The sequence below is a fragment of the Balaenoptera ricei genome, chromosome 17, assembly GCF_028023285.1.
Source record: "Balaenoptera ricei isolate mBalRic1 chromosome 17, mBalRic1.hap2, whole genome shotgun sequence".
Lineage (NCBI taxonomy): Eukaryota > Metazoa > Chordata > Mammalia > Artiodactyla > Balaenopteridae > Balaenoptera > Balaenoptera ricei.
The window spans coordinates 77086283-77109264 of record NC_082655.1 but is presented as its reverse complement, the minus strand read 5'-3'; the positions used below and the strand labels follow the sequence as shown (position 1 = coordinate 77109264).

General features: G+C 46.0%; 1 long non-coding RNA gene across 1 annotated transcript; it reads left to right on the top strand.

Moving 5' to 3' along the window:
- The first annotated feature begins 1268 nt into the window (after positions 1-1268).
- LOC132351995 (uncharacterized) lies at positions 1269-2004 on the top strand. Its single transcript, XR_009498562.1, has 3 exons — positions 1269-1293; positions 1386-1421; positions 1956-2004. It is a non-coding gene; the product is annotated as an uncharacterized LOC132351995 (long non-coding RNA).
- Positions 2005-22982: the final 20978 nt, after the last annotated feature.

Genomic DNA, 22982 nt, shown 5'->3' with positions numbered 1-22982 from the left:
TTCAGGGGAAAAGATAAATTGAGCTTGTTCAATCAACTTTAATTTTACATACAATCCTAAATCAGTGGAGCCTGACCAGAGGCTTTCTCAAGTCTCTTCCCGTGGAATTAAGAGCAGGTATTCGCAGACCTTGTTTACTTTCACCCTGGCTGATCATCACAATCTCTTAGGGGAATGTTTTAAAAAATACATGTCTGTCCCTCCTCCCCCCAGCCTGGAGACCTGGAATTCAGGAGCACTCAGGTGATTCTGTTTCAGGGTTTGAAAGCCAAGGGTGTATGCCATGTTCCCGGGGTGGGTTCTGGACAGACAGATGAGGTTGTCGGAGCCCAGGTGAACTGGCAGATTGCTCTTATCACTCTTGGGTAAGGAAATGGCACAGACATTACTTGGATCTGGCACAGGGATGCGGGCAGACTCTGGATATTTGATAGACATTTCCACTGGAGAATCATAGCGAGTCATTTGGATGTGTCATTCAGAGCTGGGCTAGGATTCCAGAACTACTTTTTCTTTACTTTTCCTCCGAGGCTGCCCTGTCATGTTTCTGGAGATGGTTCACCTCCGTGTACTGTTCTTTTCTGGGACTCAGATCTGTTTATGATATATTATTATTCGGCTCATGGGCTTTTATACATGAAATTTCGCTAGTTGTCCACACAACTGGGTACATATCCATGTGAAGAAAGGCTGATGAAAACTCTGAATTGAGATCAGAGTTCCCATAAGAAAAAACTCTTGGAATCAAAGGCTCAAAGCAATGCCTTTGGGCGCATCCAGCCCACTCCCTTGCCATCAACACTCCTAGTGTTCACCGTGACCTGTGAGTAATGGTTAAGCAACACACTGATTAGTGTGTGAATGCTCATTAGGGTACTAGTCAAATATTTTTACATACTTTTAGAGACAAAAGTCTCTGTGAGACAAAAGAATTCCAAGCATAAGCCAATGGCCTACTTCTCCTCAACAGTAAAATTCCAGCACAACAAACCAATCTCACCAGTCCCCAAGAGTCTGTAGCTGACCCTACAATTGTGAGTCCAGAAAAGAAGAAAGGTCTTATATCAGCAAATATTCGGGATTATGAAAGCACCTTTTACTGGAATAATTGATAAAAACATTTACTGGGATGTTCTAGTTTCGATGTGTTTTTCTCTTCTCTCTCATTTTCTAACCACATCTTTTATTAATTTTTGGTTTGGGGAAGGACAATGTGAAAATATGAAATCTACCCTGGGCAACAGTAATTCCCTAAATGAGACCCTTAGTCCTGCCACAAGGTAGGGCTTCCTGGTAAGTGGACTTCTTGGTATCTACTTTATTATGAAGAAGCAATTTAAGTGACAAGGAAGCTACAACTCATTGGTTACATTCCTGATTTTCAGAGCATCGGTCATATGGGAGCTTCCACGGCTTTTTAAGTGAGTATTTTGAAAAGCAACCTAGCTCAAAATAGAATAAGCTAAAAAGACAATTTATTGGTGCATTTCCTCAGACGTCCAAGAGTTTTGACTGGTTTCGGAGATGGCTGCCTGGACGGGCTTGTTAATGTCATCAGGACTCTGCCTGTTTCCGTGGCGCAGGTGGCTTTCTTCTGGTTTGGCTTTCTTCTCTAATAGGCTACCTCCAGCTGCTGTAGGCTTACATGGCATGGTCTCTGAAGCTGCCATATCAGTTCAGAAAAAGGACCTCCCCGCCTTTGAACATGCGCCAGCCCCCTCCCCTTGGAGGGGGGGCTATGAGATGCACTCTGGTTAGCAGACCTGGTTCATGAGCCCCTGAAATGGCAGGGGGTAGGATGTCACACACAACAGCACGGAGCAATTCCCAGAAGGAACTTGTTGGGGCAAAGAAGTTATTATTATTATTATTTTTTAATAGACTACTTTGGAGTGAGAGAAGTTGGTTCATTTGCCATGGGAATGATGAAAAATAACTTCATTTTACTGTTACAGGACTTTTGGAGTTAATGGAGACCACAACATAATCTGTGATCACATGGAATGCGTTAGTATGCCAAAGGAAAGTTCCATTGAAAACCCAGTATCATGTCACTTTCTTAAAATGGTTCTCTTGTAAATGACCAAAAATTTATTATGGGAGCCTGAGTTTTATTTATTTGATAATTTCTGAACTAGAGTGAAATAAGAGTCATACAATTCAAATATAGATGATCTTTCTGAGAAAATGCGATGAATGCAACTGTATTTCAAATGTACTAAAGATACAAAACACATTTTTGCTACATATTTTAGAGAAGTAATCATGTTGTGAATTCGTGTCGCATTCAAAATCAACCGTTTTGATATAGATTTTGCCTTTTAGAATTCCCAGTAGCAAACACTCAACTGGAATGGGTTTAATCTTCCTAAAACAGTAAACCCCTCAAAACCCCAATCAAGTTATTAAGCAAATCTAAAGAAAAAGCATTACCAAGCCATGCAATATGAAATGAATAAGGATGCACCCCAAAACGCTTACTTGATTTTGAAACATCAGCTGGCCCCTTCTCTAGGGCCAGTACCTTGTGGTCGGAGATTTTTTTTCTACATTCTCTACTGTCTTCTTCAAATCTTTTTTGGAGTCTTACAAGTGCCTTCAGAAGGTTAGTCTACAAATACTAAGGCGGTCCGTCTGAGTGTATGAAAGTTAGTCAACAGAGGATGTTGTCAGGCACCGGGATCTGGATGGGCCGACTGTCGGGTCATCACTCTCCCAAAACAGGCTCCGGGTCTGGGGTTTCCTGGCGGTGGAGGTCCGGCGGTTCTCCACCGGGGAGGGAGCTGGGGTCGAGCGCGGGGGGTTTGGAGGCGGGGCGGGAGTGAGGGGAGGGGGCGGGGCCGTGGGAGGGCGGGGCCTGGGCGGGGCGCTCGGGGGCGTGCCCACTCGGCGGATCCACGCGCCCGGGGCCGCGGCGACTCGCTCCAAGTTCCCTCCCTCGCGCCCTGGCGAAGGCTGCCCGAGCCCTCCCACTCGGCGGAGACCGAGCCGCCGCGGCCGCCGCCGCCAGCCGGGCCCTCCGCCGCCCCGCGCCCCAGGCCTCCTCGGCCGGCCCCGTCCGCGCTCCGCCCTCCCGCGGCCCCGGCGGCCCGGCCCCCGTCCCTCGCGGGCCCCGACTCCTTGTCTCCGCAGCCCCCGGAGCCCGGAGCCCGGAGCCCGGCTCGGGTCGCACAGCCCGCGGCCGGGGAGAGCGGCCGAGGTAAGGCTGGGCCGGGGGCCGGGTCGGGGGGCCGCGCCGCGTCCCGATCGCGGACAATGCGGAAGCCGCGCGCGGCCGCGGAGCCGCCGGGTCCGTCTCTGCCGCTCCGGCCCGGCCTGGGGCTCGGTCTAGCCGGGCCCGGGGGCCGCATGGCCCGGACCGACGCCGGCCGGCGTTCCGGGCAGCGAGCTCGCCGCGCGCCCGGGGTCGGCGGGAGGCCGGGCGGAGGCCGGGGCGGAGGCCGGGCAGGCGGGGTGCGCGGGGCGGGGGGCGGCGAGGGACGGGGACCCCCTCGGCCAGGGCTCCTCGCAGGGCCTCTCGTCTCGGGGGCTGAGTGCTTTGGGAGCATCGGGCTCTCCCCGTCGCGGGCTGGGAATTCCTGCAAGAAATGCAGATTCGGAGGCTCCGAAAGTTTGTTTTTGGTGGCCCCCTCCAGCTCCATCCGTGGTCTCCGTTGTCTCGACTTTATTTGAAAGCGTACAGATTGAAATGGAATGAAGTGACCCCTGGCGCACTCGTGCCCCGTCACGCCGCGGAGCTCGGAACTCGGCCGCCCAGCGCTTGCAGGTTGGGGGGAGCCGCCGAGCCCGTTGCCCAGCCCGGGGGCCCCGCTGGTGGTGAGAACCCGTGCGGCAGGGTGTAGACGGTGGTGACAGCTCTCCCTCCGTGCAGGGTGCAGGCCGGGCAGGGAAGCGGAGAGAACTTCGGTGTAAGCTTAAATCACTCTGGAGAGTGGAAAGCAAACGCCAGGTGCCCGGCTTTTTAACCCTTTCGAGTTGGTATTCAGATGTATTGAGCCACAAAAACAAGCAGGCTTTATTTCCCGCAGGAGATGCAAGCTAACTTTGCGCTTTTCCTCCCGGCCACGTCCTGTGCAAAATCTGGCTCACATCTGTGACAACACCGCATGGCTGGCGTGGTGAGGACTACACACGGGTGTGATTCTGAGAAGGGGAATATGATAGTAGATTAAGCATTTTTGCAGTATAAATAGTAAATGACTGTAAATGACTTCCATTTTCTCCATTTCCCCTGTTGGCGGTGAAGATATTTATTTAGCCTTTTCCCCCCAATTTACACTTAGAGTCATTCCATGGAAAATACCTGTATTAACTTGTACTTGTTTTGTGACATCACCACCCCTGGTCGTTCCAATGAGCTATTTATTAAGCATAGTTTTTTTTAACATAAGGGTGAGTTAATGGTAAGCCAGACTTCTTCCTCGGGTTAACATTCCCTTGACTTACCCTATGGTACTTAATCTATGGTATTACTATAGATGGTATTTGGACAACCTGATAATCTGTAAAGAGCTTAGAATAGTGCCCTACGGAACACGGTGCTACGTGCCAGCTGGTTTTAGTTTTAATTTGTATTATCGGTTCATGTGCTTTTTTCTCTTTGGAAAATGGTTGTTTTGGTTTTTTAAGTCCCAGATCTTTTAAATCATGGTCTGTTTTAAGTCTGCAGTTTAATTTTAGATCAGAATTGAGGTTGGGTTTTTGTTTTGCTTATGACGGACAAGCTGTTCTGTGTATTCTTATGTATGAAGTATAGCAGATTTGTGAGGACGAGAACACAGTCCTGCACCGGGTCGTATGCCGGTACGTTTCGCGAGACTTCATTATCCTGAAGGGCCTACCTGTCTAAGGAAAAGCCTAGACATTAGGAGAAACCTGGGCTCTGAACCCCTCCCCGAATCCCCTTGTTCTATAGGTTGAAAATCATACTTTCCATTCCGCGTTGCTGCTATAAACAGCGGTTAGGTAACTCCTACCATGTCAAAAGGTAATAAAAGATAAATATATGTACTGTATACACATGCATCAACCAGAACGTATAAATCTTACCCGTGCTTTAAAATCTGCAGAGCAGAGTTTATAGTGTAACTAGCCAAGAAAAATTAAAACTACTTAATTGTCTGTTAGTAACCAAAAGATTATGTTTGTTGTCTAGATATTTGAAAAGATTGTCAGGAGTTTACCTTCATTCTGAGGTCGCCCCCGCTTTTAACTTTGAAGTGACATCTTTTTCATTCCTAAACAGTTAACTTAGCTAAGCTGAGGCTTGGCGTTAATTCTTGGGGGCCCTGCAGAGCCAGGGCTGCTGTGCGGATAGTTGGGCAGTAGATGGCGCTGTGGATGATGCTGGTGGACAGCCGTGTGCTCAAGGAAAACTGCAGGGATTCCTTTAGCAATTTCATTGCTTGCCCTCTCCCCAAAATATACTCTGTCTGCACTGACACTTCCTAACAATCTTCTTAGGAATAAACTTTTAAAAAAGTTTGTCCTTTGTCTTTTCAACTTTTAAAGAATATTGGCCAGATTTTTCTCTCTGAGAACCAGGGTATTTCAGGTGTTAAGAGAAACATTGTCAAAATATTATTTAGTCGACTGTACCCTTTACTCTTATTTTCCCATAATAGAGTAAGATTGACTGTTCTGAGCGTTGGGGATCTCCAACAATCCTGGACTTTTTTTTTTTTTCAGTGTTTAACTTCTAGGAGAGAGAAACAAATGATAAGAAACCTACTTGCTTCTTGACTTTAATTAAGACAACAACTTCCTAGGGTGAATTCTCGTTTATTCTGGTTTTTACCACCATTCTGCCTCCCAGTATGATGCAGTGAGAATTGCAATTCAGGCTGAAGGCTCTGGAGCTCTGCAAACCCATGACTCATCACGAAAACATATTCATTCTACTTAGTACAGCACCGAGGAGAGGAGGTGCGCTCGGAACAAGGGTTTTGTGGATTGTGATGGGAGTTATCTCTGCGGCCGGCGTGGGGCCCCGTCCAGTCCCAGACAGATGACGGTGCGTTCCCTTAACTCCTCCAGCGCGGGGTCCTTGCTGCAGGTGAGGCAGGTGACTCGGCTGAGTCACGGAGCTCAGAAGAAGCAAAGCTGATTTCATGTTGTAATGGTGATCTTGTTTGGTATTGAAAGCATTATAGAAACACACAAAGGTAATGCTTGAGAATTGTTCAGAGGAGAACACAAATTATGCCCAAAAATGTTCATCGAAGAAGCTAAATGTAGCATTGATTCTGAACTTTGTCAGGATAAGTTACGGGGTGATTTGCATGGAAGATTTTGGAGAATAGTAGTTAAGAAATTTAGTTTTTCATTGTTCATGGATGTCATGGTCCAAATAATTAATTGCAGGTAATTAGTTACTGGCAAGGAAATGTATTGCAGAATACATTTTCATCCTGTTTTTAAACCGGGGTTTGTTTCCGGATGATCTTTTGTAATACAACATTAATGAATTTAGGTCATGCATATTCACTCCTATTCTGACATGTTTGGTTCCCTCCTACTTGTGAGAAGGGCCTGCATGTGATTTTCACATTTTTAACTTTTTGTGGTTTGAGTCTCACAAGGAGAATCACATAAGAACACAGCATTTGAAGACATCAGTCTTGTTTTTTAAAAAATTAAAAAAAAAATTTTTTAAGGAAATGTTAGTAGGTGAAACAAATTGCTTCCTTTTTCTAGTACGATTAAACAATTCTAAAGTGGAACTGGCGCTAAAGATGGGATTTTTAAAATTGTAAACACTTTACGGAGAAGTTCAAAGGTGAATACTCAGCCCAAGGAAACCATACGTCATTCGGCAGACAAGTTTCTAGAAGAATTATAAGGATTCTGTGCTGTATTTTATACATCAGAGCAAGATCACTGGGTTTTGAAGTTGTCCAGTTCCGGATAAAGCTTTTCAAAATACAATTCGGAAGCATATGGGAAATTTTGGAGTAGTTACGTTGTAACGCGAAGCATTTTACCCCTCAGGGCCCCTTTAGAAGTTCGTTGCATCTTTTTGTCTTTTTCAGGAAGAATCACTGATTTCCTTCAAAATGGTCATTCTTGACAGCAAGTTTTATGTCCCATTGACTGGACTGTGATGAAAAGGAAGTAATTATGTGAAATAATGTAATTTAGTAATTTCTTCTATTATGATTGTTATATATATATATTTTTTAAAGATTTATTTATTGATTGATTGCTATGTTGGGTCTTCGTTTCTGTGCGAGGGCTTTCTCTAGTTGCAGCGAGCGGGGGCCACTCTTCATCGCGGTGCGCGGGCCTCTCACTGTCGCGGCCTCTCTTGTTGCGGAGCACAGGCTCCAGACGCGCAGGCTCAGTAGTTGTGGCTCACGGGCCCAGTTGCTCCGCGGCATGTGGGATCTTCCCAGACCAGGGCTCGAACCTGTGTCCCCTGCATCGGCTGGCAGATTCTCTACCACTGCGCCACCAGGGAAGCCCTATATATATATTTTTAATTGTTATATATTTTTTCTTTCTTTATTATTTTTTGGCTGCGTTGGGTCTTCGCTGCTGCGTGTGGGCTTTCTCTAGCTGCGGTGAGCCGGGGCTGCTGTTTGTTGCGGTGCACGGGCTTCTCATTGCGGTGGTCTCTCCCGTTGCAGAGCACGGGCTCTAGGCCTGTGGGCCTCAGTAGTTGTGGCTCATGGGCTCTAGAGCACAGGGTCAGTAGTTGTGGCGCACGGGTTTAGTTGCTCCGCGGCATGTGGGATCTTCCTGGACCAGGGCTCAAACCCGTGTCCCCTGCATTGGCAGGCGGACTCTTAACCACTGCGTCACCAGGGAAGTCCCGATGATTGTTATGTTAAACAGATATTTATAGATTGATTGTGTGCCAGGTGCTGGGGATAAGCAGTGCCCAGGAAAGACAAGGTCCCTGCCTCTCTAAGGCATCCTAGTGTCAAGTGGGGCAAAATAGATGATAAAGAAACAAGCAAATGAAAAGCTAACTTGAAGCAGTAATGATTGCAGTCAAGAGTGAGGGTGGTGTTCTCATCTGGGCTGGGTGGTGTGGGAGGGCCTCATGGAGGATGTTTGAGCTGAGACATATGTGAAAAAAAGAGGCAACCTCTGGAAGGCCTCTGGGCAGAGAGGACAGACAGCCTGTGCAAAGGCCCTGTGGCCTTTGTGAGGAACAGGAGACAGTGGCAGAAGAACCAGGTCAGCAGGGCCTTCCTTGTAGCCCACCTCTGGATTGGAAGCTGCAGTGGTAACCTGCATCCTGTGCAAGTGGTCTTACTGATTCTCACAAACCACATGAGAAGGTATTTGTAGATGCCGTTGCTTCCAGGTGCACTGCAGGCTGATGGTGTCAGAGATCAAGGAGACTGGGACAGCCCGGATTTGTCAGGTTCAAGGGGAGTCACAGACACCGTGAGCACATTCAGAATGGGTGGCAGATCCCTTGGGAGTTCTGAGCTTTGTCTGTTACCCCATTGGGGGCGGGGCAGGGTGAGGGCTTGAGCACCGCTGAGGGGATTCCAGGCCAAACACTTAGTTGTCCCAGCAAATAGGTAAGTCAGTGCCCAAGGGGCTGGGAGGGGGCGCGTTTATAGTTGAGCCCGTCTGGGTGCAAAGATCAGCTCTGTAGGTTGAACAGGTTACCCAGGCTTCTGGAACCTCAGTATCCCGATCTATAAAATGGGGAAAACTGCAGGACCTACTTCATGGGCTCGTTGTGAGGTTTTAGGAGGAAGATGCTTGCACGGTGCCGGGTACTCCGTGGAGGTTGGTTGCGCTTGGGTGTTACTGTCTCGTGGATGTCATCCGTCCCTCCATCCGTCTTGTATATTCTTATCACACGGGTAACAGGGTGAAAGGCACTTTTTCAGAGACTCACCCTGACTGCTGAAGCTAAGGTTGCCCCTCCTCCAGCCGCTCCGTGTCCCCCAGTCCTATGTTATTTTATTCACAGCCCTCATTCCTAAGGGAAATTGTGTACTTTGTTTAGACGTTGTTATTAGTACATTTCTCCTGGTTGAGAGGGTCCCTGTCATGTCGGCTGCTGTATCCGCAGGGCCTGGGACGGGGCTTAGTTACCAACCGACTGTGCAGATGACACTGCTGACTCTGGGGTCCTTCCCGCGGGAGCCAAAGGCACAGCAGAAAGGCCTGTCCTCAGGCAGGGTTCTTCTCTGGCTCTGTTTTTTGTGCTGAGATGATGGGCCTTCCAGCCCAGGTGTATAAACCCGGGGTCCAGCGGGCAGGCTCCAAGCCGGCCTTGAGAGAGCATTTTGGGGACGGGGGTCAGAGGAGAGGGAGAATTGGTATCTGGAAACGTGGGTTTCTTGGGGTAGTGGGGCATGCTTATGGCTTTACCCCGGCACTTCAGAGGGTGTCACCTGCTTCGTCTTCCATAAATGTCAGCGGGGGCTTGCCTAATACCTGAGATGCCAGCTTAGAGGCACCCACCTCCTTCTATAAACCACAAAAGGAGACATGTGGGGAAGTGCACCCGCTGCGAAAGGGACCATGCTTGTCACGTTGCTCCCCCCCGGAAGCGGGCACTGAAATCAGGGCCAGAGCCGGCAGCCTGGTGGACCTGCCTAGTCAGCGCTCTGGACTGTGGGTTATTTCCCCCCACCCCCCGTTTCCAAGTCATATCTTGTCACTAATGATGCTGTGTCCCATTATAATGACGTTTGTTGGTGCACTGATTTTGATTCTATATTTTTGTATTTTTCAAAAGGAAATCATACCCATTTTAGAAATAAGAATATTTATATGTTCTTCTCCAGGCTTTAATCCTTCCCAGTACTGGCTTGTTGACTGTAATCTTTGGGTGAAGTTTAGTGAATGAAACGTAAAGACGTATTTTCAGGTCGTTGTGCAGACACTCCTCCATCCTAGATGTGTGAGCCTATGTATTTGCACACGTGCAAACTATCATCTTCTGATCCCTGGCTACCAGGGGGCCACCGTTTCCACTAGGGGGTCAGAAACAGACAGGTGAAACGGGAAACTCAGTGGTGTCCGGAAATACCAGTGAATCCTGACAGCACTTCTGTGTTTTGACTACATCGTTAGAACAAGGTGAATTGGGAGTTTCCCTGTACACTTAACTTGAGTTGGGGATTTTTCAAATCCTTTTAATCTATCCCTGGCCGGTGCTCATTCAAATGATCACTGATTGGAATGTTGTGATTTTTAAGAATCAGATGTTTTTCTTCCCTGTAAATTTTGTTCTTGTTCAGTGACCATGAAGGAAGAAGAGAAATCATTGTTTAATTTAACAGAGATTTTTTTTCTAATCCTTGTTAGTGAATTTATATTTACCGTTCTTATAGGGGGAGAGTATTATAGAGTCATATAAATCTATATTCTGTGGGAAGTTGGAATATTCTGTTAGGTCGTGCTAGAGGAGATTTGCGGTTTATCTGTAGAGTCTGGAATTTGGTTTTAAGAGAACTTTCCATGTAAGTGATGGGAGCCCCACACATGTCACATAGTTGGGGTGTGTGTGTGTGTGTGTGTGTGTATGTATATGAGAACTTCACTTCTCCAGCTCTAAGCCCCGTGTTCAGTGTGAGCTTCCCACGGTCCACGATTACCCAGTTAGAAGCTGCCCTGCCCTCGCTCCAGCACTGAAGGGTTCCAGCTCACGTGGCCTGATGTGCTTATCGGGTTTCTCCCACAGGTATTTTTCCTTTCAGAATCCACTGGCACAGGACCGAACCGCTTTGGTTCTTAATCCCCCATTGCTATTTCCACATGCTTTTTCCAGAGTAATTTCAGCATGAAGCATTCAGCTGTTGAAAAGCTCTGTCCTCTCTTTGGATCTTTCCCCAAAAGTGTTTAGGTGAGTTCAGTTAATGATAAAGAGACTGCATCCCAAAGCCTTTTAATTCAGCACGCCAAGATGTTATCAAACATCCTTATACGCTTTGTGTCGGAAATACCTAAGGATCTTCATTTTAATTTGGATTTTTCATTTTACCAGATAGTATTTATTATCCTATCTGGTGTTAACCCTGGTGTTAGTCAGGGTTCTCCAGAGAAGCAGAACCAATAGGATCTTGGTCTTGATCTCAAGGAAGTTTATTATAAGGAGTTGATTGGCTCGTGCGGTTTTGGAGGCTGAGAAGTCCCAGGATCCGTCATCTGCAGGTGGGAGACCCCAGAGAGACGAGGGCTCAGCTCCGGTGTGAGGGCGAGTGGAGACCCGGGTCTCAGCTCAGCCGGGCAGAGAGATCTCCCTCCCCCTCTCCCCCCTCTTGTTGGGTTCAGGGCCTCCACAGATGAGACGAGGCCGCCCACACCGGGGAGGGCCACCTGCTTTACTCAGGGCACCAATTTGAAAGTTAATCGCATCCAGAAACGTCCTCACAGACACACCCAGGACCACGTTTAACCAAATGCCTGGGCACCTCGAATCCCAGTCCAGTTGATGCGTAAAATTGACCCCGACACGTGGGCAGTATAATCAAAGCATTTCAGGAACTAGATGGGCTGTTGTGAAAACGTTTTGTAGAACTACTGTTTCCCAAGCCTGTTTCAGTGAACTGCCCCCCGGAGTGCCAAGGCCAGGGACCCGCCTCCGTGAAGACTCTCCCAGCAGGACCTGCAACGTTGCACCTGTGCCTTGCCGGCCAGCACTTCCGGCGCTCATTCAGTTGATCGCTGTATCTTCTGATGTGTTCTTGGTTCCTGGTTCCTTTAGTGAGACAATGAGTTCATCAGGGATGGAGGCACTGTGTGTATTTCTCCGCATGAGTGTCGCCTGCACGAGGAAAACACAGTCGTGTCACTGACACCCCTTCTTCTCCCTATCTGTGTGGTCCTGGTGTAGCCCACACCCATGGAGATGACCTTCACAGCCGTGAGCACGGAGGCCTAAGTCTCCACCTTATGGCTGATCCCCGACACAATTTACGTTCAAGTTTAAAGCAGTTACCCTGTATAATTATGTCTGATTTCCAGTTTGTTTGTTTTGGGCTGCGGCTTGTGAGATCTCAGGTCCCCAACCAGGGGCTGAACCCAGGCCACAGCAGTGAAAGCCTGGAATCCTAACCACTAGGCCACCGGGGAACTGCCTCACTTTTTTTTTTTTTTTTTCCTGAATGAGAGATAGGTGCCTTTTGTTAAGAGAGTTCCCCTCACTCTTATTTGGTCTTAAGATTTCAACCTGTTAGGGAAATGTCTCAAAGCTTGGTGCTCTGTGATGAGCTCGATTGGTAGGATGGGGGTGGGAGGCTGGGGGAGAAGGAGGTCTGAGATGGGAGGGGACGTATGTACATGTAGAGCTGATTCACTTCGTTGTACAGCAGAAACTAACACACCATTGTAAAGCAGCTGTACTCCAATTAAAAACAAAATTGAAAGAAGAAACTTGAAAACATACATTTTTCTGGTTTCAACAGAAGGTAGTTATTAGATTTGATGGTAGATACTATTTATTATTGTATAACCTAGTGAATATAGGAAGGAATTGAGTGCAATATTTGTTTTTTATAGGATTATTCATACCTCTGATTTTTCCCTGCCTTAGCCTGTGTAATCAATGATAATGATAACGATATCATTATCAAGTCAGACCCTTACACAGTGTTTAGTACGTTCCATCACTCTTTTCAGCACTTTACCTATATTCTTTGTATTTGCGTGATGGCTCTGCCATCTTCTAGTTGAAATAGTTGATGCATTTATGCTTATTTTTTTCAGTGACATTGAGCTTTAAGAGGCAAATAACTGATCAGTTGCCTGTAACTAAAACTTTAATTTCTCCCAGAGGTCACTTTTAGATTGACTTGTTTAGAATGGTCTGGGCTTTCCTGAGGTTCCTTATCTGGCCGTGTTTGGATTATGAGTTGGTTTGAGACTAGAAGCAACCACGGGCAGCAGTTTGGTACAGGGCCTGGTGACCTTGACAACGGTGGGTGGCCTTGGCAGGTTCCAGTAGGCTGACTTTCAGGTCTTTATTAGACCCCAGAGGAGAGTTTTATCTAGAATCCTGATCTCCTTAGATAAAACTGGCTGAGGCCAAGGTACGTAGAGCTAAAATCTTCTCACCTGCCACGTTTCACCATTAGGACATGGACGCCATGCTTCATTGAGCTGTTTTCCAAAACCAGTGTTCAGATTCTGGTCAGCTGATGCAGGGACTAGGGGTGTCGCTAGTCACTGGCACCACTTCCATTTCAACACATGCATGCTTGAGTGCCTGCTGTTTGCCAGGGACCGCGCTGCTACCAGGTTGGGTGGGCGTCGCATCTTCACTCGTCCTGAAGCTCTGGGTGGCTCCGAGCCTATGGGCCACCTCCCTTAGAACTTCCATCTTCATCTCAGCCATCTCTTAGAACTTCATTTCTTCAGTTCTGACCCCAGGTTCCTGCCCATCATGGAGAATTGACGTGACCTCAGGGTGCTTCCACCCGCGTCCATCCTCTGAAATGTCCTGTTGCTCTTGTTGAAATTGTCAGTGTTCCTTGCGAGTGGGGTCACGTGATTCACGGTGTTGCCCACTTGACGTGGGGAATGCAGCATCCCTGAAGCAAAGATTCGTCTTTTTATTCTAGGAGAAAAATAAAGCTTCGTCCCTTTTTCTTTTTACCGTTACTTTTTGGCCCCTCTATCCCCTCTTTGAACAAAAAGTAATACCGAGAGAATATTATGTCAGAAAGTATATTTTTCTTGCATTTTGAAAAGGAGCAGCAAAGCTCCTGTAAGAAACTTCCTTCTACCGATAAGAGCGTGAATGCCTCAGACCTAAAATAGCAAACCTCGTAGCAAGCAAGACAACTTCGGTCTGTGCTCGTAGATGTTAAATGCTTTGTGGTCTAATGAAGCGACCGCGTAGGAGCCATGAAAAGCTTACCTTTGGGAAGGGGTGACTTCTGCACCCGCCCCTGCATCTGAGCTGATCTGAACTGACGGCGGAAGGCAGGCCGGTGTTCTTCAGCCTGTGCTCCTGCCGGCTGATGCCTAGCTCACCATCACCCCGTCCTGAAGTGAGGACCCTCGTCCCCTTTGACATCCTCTCTGGGTTTTCCCCTCCATCTGATTCTGAAATGTCTCTCCTGCCCGGCCCAGCTCTGCGTTCCTGATGTACCTTGCCCGACCCTCGGTCAACTGAGACCGACCCCCAGGCCTCCATCCTCTCTTCTTTGCTGGCTGATACCCCCACCTCGGCCTTCTTCCCTTTCCTGCGTCTATTGCACTTTCTCCGGAATTAGCTGCATCGCCGGTCTGTCACGTTGCTCAGCCGCTCCAGGGCCCGCCCAGGTGCCCAGGACAAAATCTTGTTAACCCACCGTCCAGGCTTCCTTGACTTGGCACCAGGGCCCCTCCAGCCCCTTCCCTGGGCGCCTCCCGTCCACTGCACCTGGTGTTTCCTCTCTCTCTGCTTCGTGAAGTCCTGGTCATTCTAAAAGGCTCTGTCACGCCTCCTCTCTAATTCTTTTCCTTGACTTCATGTGGTCTGAATAAAAAGAACAGAGGAAACAATCACGCCTTTTATGATGCTCAAGTAACGTGAATGCAAAGGCGTAAAAGTATATCTCTGCCTTGTCACTCGATAGAGGGGTGGGAATCATATCCAAACCAGTAGCCTCTTGTGAGAATTTGCTTCACTCTTAGCCCACTCTGCTACCCTGAAAGTGGTTTGCATCTCAAGATTGAGGTGAAGGGCCTCTCAGGTGCGGAGGGAGTTTGCAGATGGGATCAAGGTAGCACTATTGATAATATCCTGAGAGATCGTGGAGAAGACAGGGGGTGCCAGAATTAAAATAAATGCCCTGAGTTTTCAGAAAACGCCACGAGATCCTAGCCCTGCACTGTCCAGTGTGCTGGCCGCTGGCTATGTGACTGGCCTGAATTGCTATATCCTCTAAGCGTGAAGTAGCAGATATTGAAGATTTGCTTGAAAAAAGAATGTAAAATAGCTCATGAATAATTTTTTACGTTGCATGTTGACATGATACTATTTTGGACGGATTGGGTAAAATATATTATCAAGTTTATGAGTAAAATATATCATCAAGATAATTTCATCTGTTTTTTTAATTTTTACTACAGCTACAAGAAAACTTAAAAGAACGTACACGGTTCACGTTTGCAGCTTGCATTCTGTTTCCCTGGGAGGGTGCTGTTTTAGACTCTACGATTCATTGCTTTTCCTTCACATCCTTGGCAACATCCTACAGCACAGTGTGGAACTGATGGCTGAGTGCTCGTAGGAAAGGAAGTAGTCAGAGCTAAAAGCAGGATAGTTTCCCGAAGAACAAATCATGCCAGGCCAACGTCATTTGTTTTTCGTAAGGTTACGAGGCTAGAAGATCAGAACAGTTCTGTAGATTCATATTGGAAACACCTCCTCTGATGAGCTCGAGGACAATTTAGGGAACGTAGAGTTGTGGTTGATGGCGTGGCCGTGTCTGTGGCTGATTGAACGCAGTTCCCAGAATGTCGTATGTTGATGGTGGTGTCGGGAACAGGCTGGGGGATGCTCTCAGTCTTCCCAAAGAGCTTGTTTCATAAACGAAGGTCATTTATGAAGATGTCAAGTTTGACCAGGTTTTGGTAGTCTGGGAAAGGTTACCCATGCCAGCTGTGGTCTGGAACTCATTCACCGAGCACGTGTGTTGAGGGCCTGTGTGCCCAGGCACCTCGTTGGTTGGGTGCTGGGAGTGAGGACTAATGATGTATTGTCCCTGACCTCTAGAGTGACCTTCAAACTGTTGTTTCTGAAAGAACATTCTGGCTTTGCCCACTAGGTACCTGTTTGGCTGCATCCGTACAGAAGTGGATGGTTCTGCGTCTGGTCAGGGTTTTTGAACTTTAGGTGAAAGTTATGGACCTTCTGAGCTCTTAACAATCTGAAGCTTGTGGGAGATTCTTTCTCATGTTTCTGCAGCCCATCCACTGCTCTGCTTCCCTCAGAGTTCATCTCCTATGTGTGTAGGAAGTAGCCGTAGGCAGAGTTTAGGTGACAAGGAGTCGTCTTAGACCCTCCTGGAATGGCCTTCCTGACGGAGAAGCCCTCTGGTCCATGCCGCTCTCCACTGTGGTTGGAGGATATTCCAGAAGCGGCCACATGACACCTTTGCCTGTATTTTGGTGGAGATGTTGTCAGTATGTCCCGCATCGTTATCACTCAGTGTGCTCAACCATTTACACACTTACAAATTTGTCAAAAACATGCAAGGCGGGGCTTCCCTGGTGGTGCAGTGGTTGAGAATCTGCCTGCTAATGCAGGGGACACGGGTTCGAGCCCTGGTCTGGGAAGATCCCACATGCCACGGAGCAGCTGGGCCCGTGAGCCACAACTACTGAGCCTGCGCGTCTGGAGCCTGTGCCCCGCAACGGGAGGGGCCGCGATAGTGAAAGGCCCGCGCACCGCGATGAAGAGCGGTCCCCACACCGCGATGAAGAGTGGCCCCCACTTGCCGCAACTAGAGAAAGCCCTCGCACGAACCGAAGACCCAGCACAGCCAAAAAAAAAAAAAAAAAAAAAAAAAAAAAAAAAAAAAAACATGCAAGGCAAATCACTTGATGATAAACGGTAAACTTTAGGCAAAATTGAAGCTCGACTATAACAACTTAGTAGGAAATTATGGCTGGTTTCTTCTCTATCTTGTCCTGTTTCTATGCTTTAATTTTCTCTAAGTCCTGAAATTTTAATTCTCTGTTTGTCTCTGATTTTATTTTCTTTTTTCTTGAAGGTATCTCACATCTTTTTGTGAAAGAAAGCAAGGCTTAAAGTAAAACTAGACGCTTTCTTAATGGTTGTTTAAACTCTTTACATTGGGAAGGTAGGAGTTTTATATTTGTATCAAAGCTTTCATATTACCTATTTAGATCAGCAGTGGGCAGCTTTCCAATTTTTTATTTATGTATTTTTTTGTAGATGAGAAAAATATTTAGAGGTTACATTTTTTTTTTTCCATTCAAAATTACAGGACTTATTGATACCTTTGTGTGGAGGAAGGGAGGGGCAGGATTCTTACAACCTAATTATCTCTTGAGTAGAAAATCTCGAGGAGAAGTTTGGTTATGTTTCTGGGCCATGAACGGGGCCCTCTCTGGGCGTGTTTGGGTGGTCGCAGTGCCCGGCAGGCAGGCCTCTGGGCTCCTGTGCTTGTGCGGGGATGCTCCGGGTCCCCTGGGGTTATCCCATACCTTTCTCAGAACAGCCTGCGGGGTTGGCATTTCTACTGTCCCACCTAACTTGGTGCCGAGAGCTGAGGTGGGATCTTCCAGGTGCTGGCGAGGGGCAGAGCTGGTCTAGTGCCTGCACTCAAGGAGCCAGGGCTGTGGCCTTGGCCGTGAGCGGAAAGAGAGGTCCTCACTGCCCTCCTGGCCTGGCCTTCCCTTTCCTGGGCTCGTGCATCTCACCACCCCCGACCTGGGCTGGCGGGGTGGAGTAAACATCCCCACCTTTGTCTTCCCCGGCTGGAGCTCCCTGCCCGGGGCTGCTCCCAGAGGCCCTGAGGTCCGCTCTACCCAGGGCTGTCCCTTCTGCCCACCCGCCCTCCCCAGGCCTAGAGGGGCTGTTGATGGGATGGGAGGGCTGGGGTCCAGAAGGGGCTGGACAGTCAGCTCTCTGTCTCCCACGCCGAGGCCCAGATTATTTCCATCCTGACACGTGTCGGCTTCACCCATAACCTGCTGTTGCTGTTGCCATTTCTAGCACCATCTTTTTTTTACTTCTCATTCTGGGTTTATTGCATCTCGTTTAGAAGCTCTGAGTCGGCTCCACAGTAGATTTAACAGAGTCTATTCAGGGCGCTGTCTCAGGGGCACGTTGCTGGAAAACAAGGTCACGTCTCTCTTTAACACCAAGACAAACTGATAAATGCTTGTAAGAGGAGCGAAGTAGCGGCCTTCAGCTCTGGAGTGTTTGTTCCCGTGCTGGGAAGGAGGCCGGGACCTGTGTCTCCTGGGCACGGGGGTTTTCTGTGCCCTGAGATCCGGGCCTCTTGTGTGCAGGGTCATGCTTTTGCCCTCTGTTCTCTCTGGCTTGGCAAAGGGCCAAGCAAAATGGGAACTCTTAGGGTGAACTTGGTGTCACAGTTCTTCCTCGAAAGGCCCTTCAAGATTACCTGCTCCAGTGGTCCCCACCGTGGGCCCCTTAAGGACACCTGGGATTCTGTAGCATCCTAGTGGGAAATTGGGGGAGCGCCCAGGTTGCCTCTGGGGGTGCCAGTGATGGGCAGGTGGCTTTAGGAGCCCTTGATCTGGGCCAGTGATTCCCAGACTCTAGCACACCAGAGTTAACCTGGAGGGTTAAACACGAATAGCTGGTCTGTTCCCAGAGTTTCTGATTCACTGGGTCCTGGAGGGCCTGAGAATTTGCATTTTTAATGGATTCCCTGGTGATGTTGAACCTGATCTGGGGGAAGTCCTCATTCTTAAAGATGCCTGGTGCTTGATTTGAGAGCCCCCAGGCACCAGAAAACTTTGCAAGATCCTGGGCTGGAGGGAGGGTGATTGAGGGTGGATGTCTTATAGGCAAAATGTTGCGAAGGCAGAAAGTGTTATAAAAGCTCACCCTGAGGAGATGACCTGTGTGTCACAGGTTTTAACTTTCTCACCAAGAATCTGAAACAGAGTGGATAACTTTTAATGTAACACTTCTGCTTAATTAGCCAAGGATGTGTTATGTATTTCTATAGCCACTTTGCATTTGTCTTTAGTTCCTGTGCATTTTCATAGTTAAAATATCAGTTCCTTTATGGTTTGCTTTGGGGGCGGGTACCATTTATTAAGCATTTTAAGACATTTGGAAGCAAAACTATGAGCTTCATATTCTATTTTAAAAGAAAAAAATTTTAATGGAAATCTGTTCTTGGAGCATATTCAGCTTTTATAAAATATTTTAAAATGAAGTGAGTATAAGATATCTTTGTTAATTAATATCAAGACTTTGGACTGTGAAAATGTACTTTATTTCCTTAGATTTAAAAAAATGTTTTTATGAAATAATATCCTTGTCTTGGGAATTTTAATTTTTTTAGCTGCGTTAGTGCTGTTCCTGCTTTCAGACAGCTTGGTTCTTTTTTAATTGTTTTAGAGTACATAAAATTTACATTCTTGGAACACTTTTTCTTAATTTCAACAAAAATTAATGTAGGTATTATTAAATTGATTATATTTAATTGAATATAGTGAAGATAATTTCTAAATTTAGTCTTAGGTCCTTAAGTAAAATTGCCCTCAGTGAGCTGAAACTTTTTTTTTTTTTTTTTAGTTACAGGGATTTAAAGTGACATCTAGTGAAATGTATATTCTATAATTAAAATAAGTCCCATTTGGAAACAAATTTGACTCATAGATAGAATGTTGAACTATTTCTTATTATATCATTCAATGCATTCTATTTTTATGATTTAATTATATAGTTGACCCATTTAATCTGAGTACCTCACAAAACAGAAACTAGGGTATCTTTTAAACTATTTTAGAATCTGAGCAATCGGCTGTCTCTTTGGTGAGTGTGGCCAGAGGGAACCAGAACATGTATTCTCTGTGTCCCTTTGATGATCTTTTTATCTATGAAATAGATACTTTTAGATAAATGATTACACTGGGCAAAAAGAACACTAGGAGTTGAAGTAAAATCTGTATTATCTACTGTTGCATAACGAGTGACCCCAAAACGTAGTGTCCCCAAATGATAAAGGTTTCCCATCTTCACATTTCTGTGGCATTCGGGTGTCTAGGGGGTTGCTGGGTCCACAGTCCCCTGGAGGTGGGACAGGGCCTGGAGGAGCTGCATCTGAGGTGGCCCAGCTGGGTGGCAGGTGGGTTGATGCTGCTCTAGGTGGGTCGGGAGAGCTGGGTTCACCCTCACCTGGGACCTTTCCTGGCACTCTCTGAACTGTTTTGGTTAGAGGTCAACTTCTTGGCCAGGGAAGCACCAGACGGGTGATCCTTCACGGTGTCCCAGACTGGCTCGCTGCCCAGCTCCACATATTTGTCCTGAGGTGCCACCTTGTGCCAGGAAGTGCCAGGCACCACGTTCCGTGCCCCCAGTGAGACGATGCCCTGAGCAGATGCGCAGGTGTGGGAGGGATCTAGCCCAGGGAGGCTTTCCTGAAGAGGGTCCCATCTGGGCCCAGTCAGATCTTCCTACCTCTTAGGGAAAGGTGGGTGGGTGTTCGGTAGGTGAAGGGATGGGCTGGCGGAAGGCCGCTGGTCGGGGAGAGATTCAGAGGGAAATTCTAGCCAGGTAGGTAGGACCAAGTCAAGGGATTAAGGCGTGAAATGGCAGAGCAAGCCTGAGGTGCTTCTGGTAGTCTAGATTTGCTGTGTGAGGTGAAATGCTTGAGCTGCAGAAAGAGTCGGGGAATGGAGAAACCTAGCGCGGCAGGTGCAGGGCTTGCACCTCGTCCTGTAATTCCGCGCTTCCGAGCCACACAGTGTGGATGCGGGGTCACATTGTTCATCGTGTGCATTGTCTCATCATTCCTTTGACGAAGGGCTGAGCACCTACAAGGTTTAAGGCTTTGCACCGCGCCCCTTCCTCCCGCGAGGTGGAGATGTCTCCATCTTGCAGAGGAGAGACTGGTGGAGGGAGGTGAATTGACTTGCGCCGGTTCCTGTGGCTGGTGAGCACCGGCTGAGGGTTTATATGCCTCCATGTGAAAATGTAAAGGTAGAGTTAAACGCAAACTGGTTTTTCATAAGAATCACCCGAGGCACATATTTAAAACAAAGAGTTCGAGCCCCACCTTAGAGTTATTTATCTGTAGGGGAAAGGCCTCGGGGGTACTGAGAATTGGTGGAGTTGAGAGCCTAGCTTTGCTTTAGGCTGGGACTTTGTCTCAGTGTGGGTGGGAGAATTGGGGGACAGGGGAGGTTATGTATGGGGTGAGAGGCATGAAGACCAAAGGATTTATTGAGAAAGTTCTGAGTGACATTACAGGAGTATTTTCTTTTAAAAGATTTCCAAAGTTTCTAAAAAATAAATTGTGAAAGAAGATACCCAGAAGCTTCAGTATTTTGGAAAGCAACACACCATTTGATTTTTGATAATTGATTTGATTTGGTATTTGTCGTTTGGTTTGATTTGATATTTCATTTGAGTGAATAGCTGAAAGGTGCTAATGAGGTATTTGATACTTATACTGGAACCAAAAGCTGAGAAATACCTGAACACAAGAGCCCAGACCAGTATTAATGTCCTGGGTTTCCTTAGAACTAGAGAAAACCATAAAGAGTAAATTCCTAAGAATTATTTTAAAAAGGTACTTTGGTGTTAAGGATTGCTCTGTATTTCAAGTTTATTTAGAAAAGAACACTAGTTAATTATTATGTTTTTAAATGCTCAAACCAATATATTCAAATTTTTTATACCCTTATCAATTTTTTTGTCTACTTCTATCAGTCATTGTATGAAGAGCGCTAAAAATCTCCAGCTATCCAACTATGATTGTGGATTTGTCTATTTCTCTCCTTAGTTCTGTAAATTTTTGCTTTATTTAGTTTGAGGTTCTATATTAGGTGCATATACATTTAGAAATCTTAATGTCTTTGCGTTGAATTGACTCATCATTATGTAATGTGCCCTTCTTATCTCTGGGGAGACTTCTTGTCTTGAAGTCTACTTTTTCTGATCTTAATGTAGCCATACCAGTTTTTATGATTTGTGGTGCGTGATATCTATCTATATCCATCTGTGTATGTCTAGATATATAAACACAGATACCTATGGATATACACACAATCATGTACCATGATATATTATATATCATGATATAGTATATATCGTATTACTATATTTTATAAATATATATATATGTTGTATTCTTTTATTTTTGACTTACCTGGTTTTTACACTTAAAGGATGTTTCTTATAAATTGCATATAGTTAGATGTTGCTTTTTTATCCAGTCTTGACAAACTCTCCCTTTTAATTGAGAATTTTCTCCATTTACATTTAATATAATTATTGATATGGCTGATTTTAAGTCTGCTCTCTTATTATTTGTATTGTTTGTCTGATGTGTTTTTTTCTTCTTTCCTGCCTCATTTTGGATTAATCAAGTATTTTTTAGTATTTTATTTTGCCTCCTTGGCTTTTTAGCCAAGGTTTGGTTTTATATTTTACTGGCTGCTCAAGGGGTATATATACATATATATAAAATCATTGTCTACACTGAATTAATGTTACTACTTAACATTTAATCTAAGAATATTGCAACTATATATTTCCATTTACTTTCTTCCCATACTTTGTGCTGTTGTTATATATTTTACTTCTACGTATGCTATAAACTCCACAATATATTATTATGCTTTGCTTTACAGCCAATTACCTTTTTTAAAAAAAGTTTTAAAAAAGATACCTTTTTACATTTATCCCCACATTTATCATTTCTGTGTTCTTCATTCCTTCCTGTATATATGTGAGTTTTTCCATTTGGTACTATTTCCCTTCAACCTGAAGAACTTTTTCAGTCATTTATTGTAATGTGGGTCTGCTAGTAACAAAGTGTTCAGTTTGCATTTAACAGGAAACTTATTTAATTTGCCTTCATTTTGGGGGGGTAATTCTGCCACGTATAGGATTCTAGGATGGTAGCTTTTTTTTTTTCCTCTTAGCATTTTAACTATGCTGTTCCATTCTGCTTCCCTTATCCCTGATGAGAAGTTAGCCATCATTATCTTTGTTCCTAGTGTGTCTTCCCCCCCCCCACCGCCGCTTTTTAAAAGTTTTTTCTTTCTATGTTGTATTTTCAGCAATTAGACTATGATGTACCTAGGTCTGGTTTTCCTTGTATCTACCTGGGATTCATTGAGCTTCTTGGGTTGGTGGGATGATTTTATCAAATTTCGTACATTTTATTCACATTTCTTCAAATATTTTTAATACTATTGTTCTCTTTCCTCTTCTCTAATTACCATATTTTTTTATCACAGTAAATGATACTAATTCCCAAGTCACTGATACTTAGTTCATTTTTTCCTGTTCTTCTTCTCTGTTTAATTTGGAAAATGTAAGGTTACTGACTTGTTCT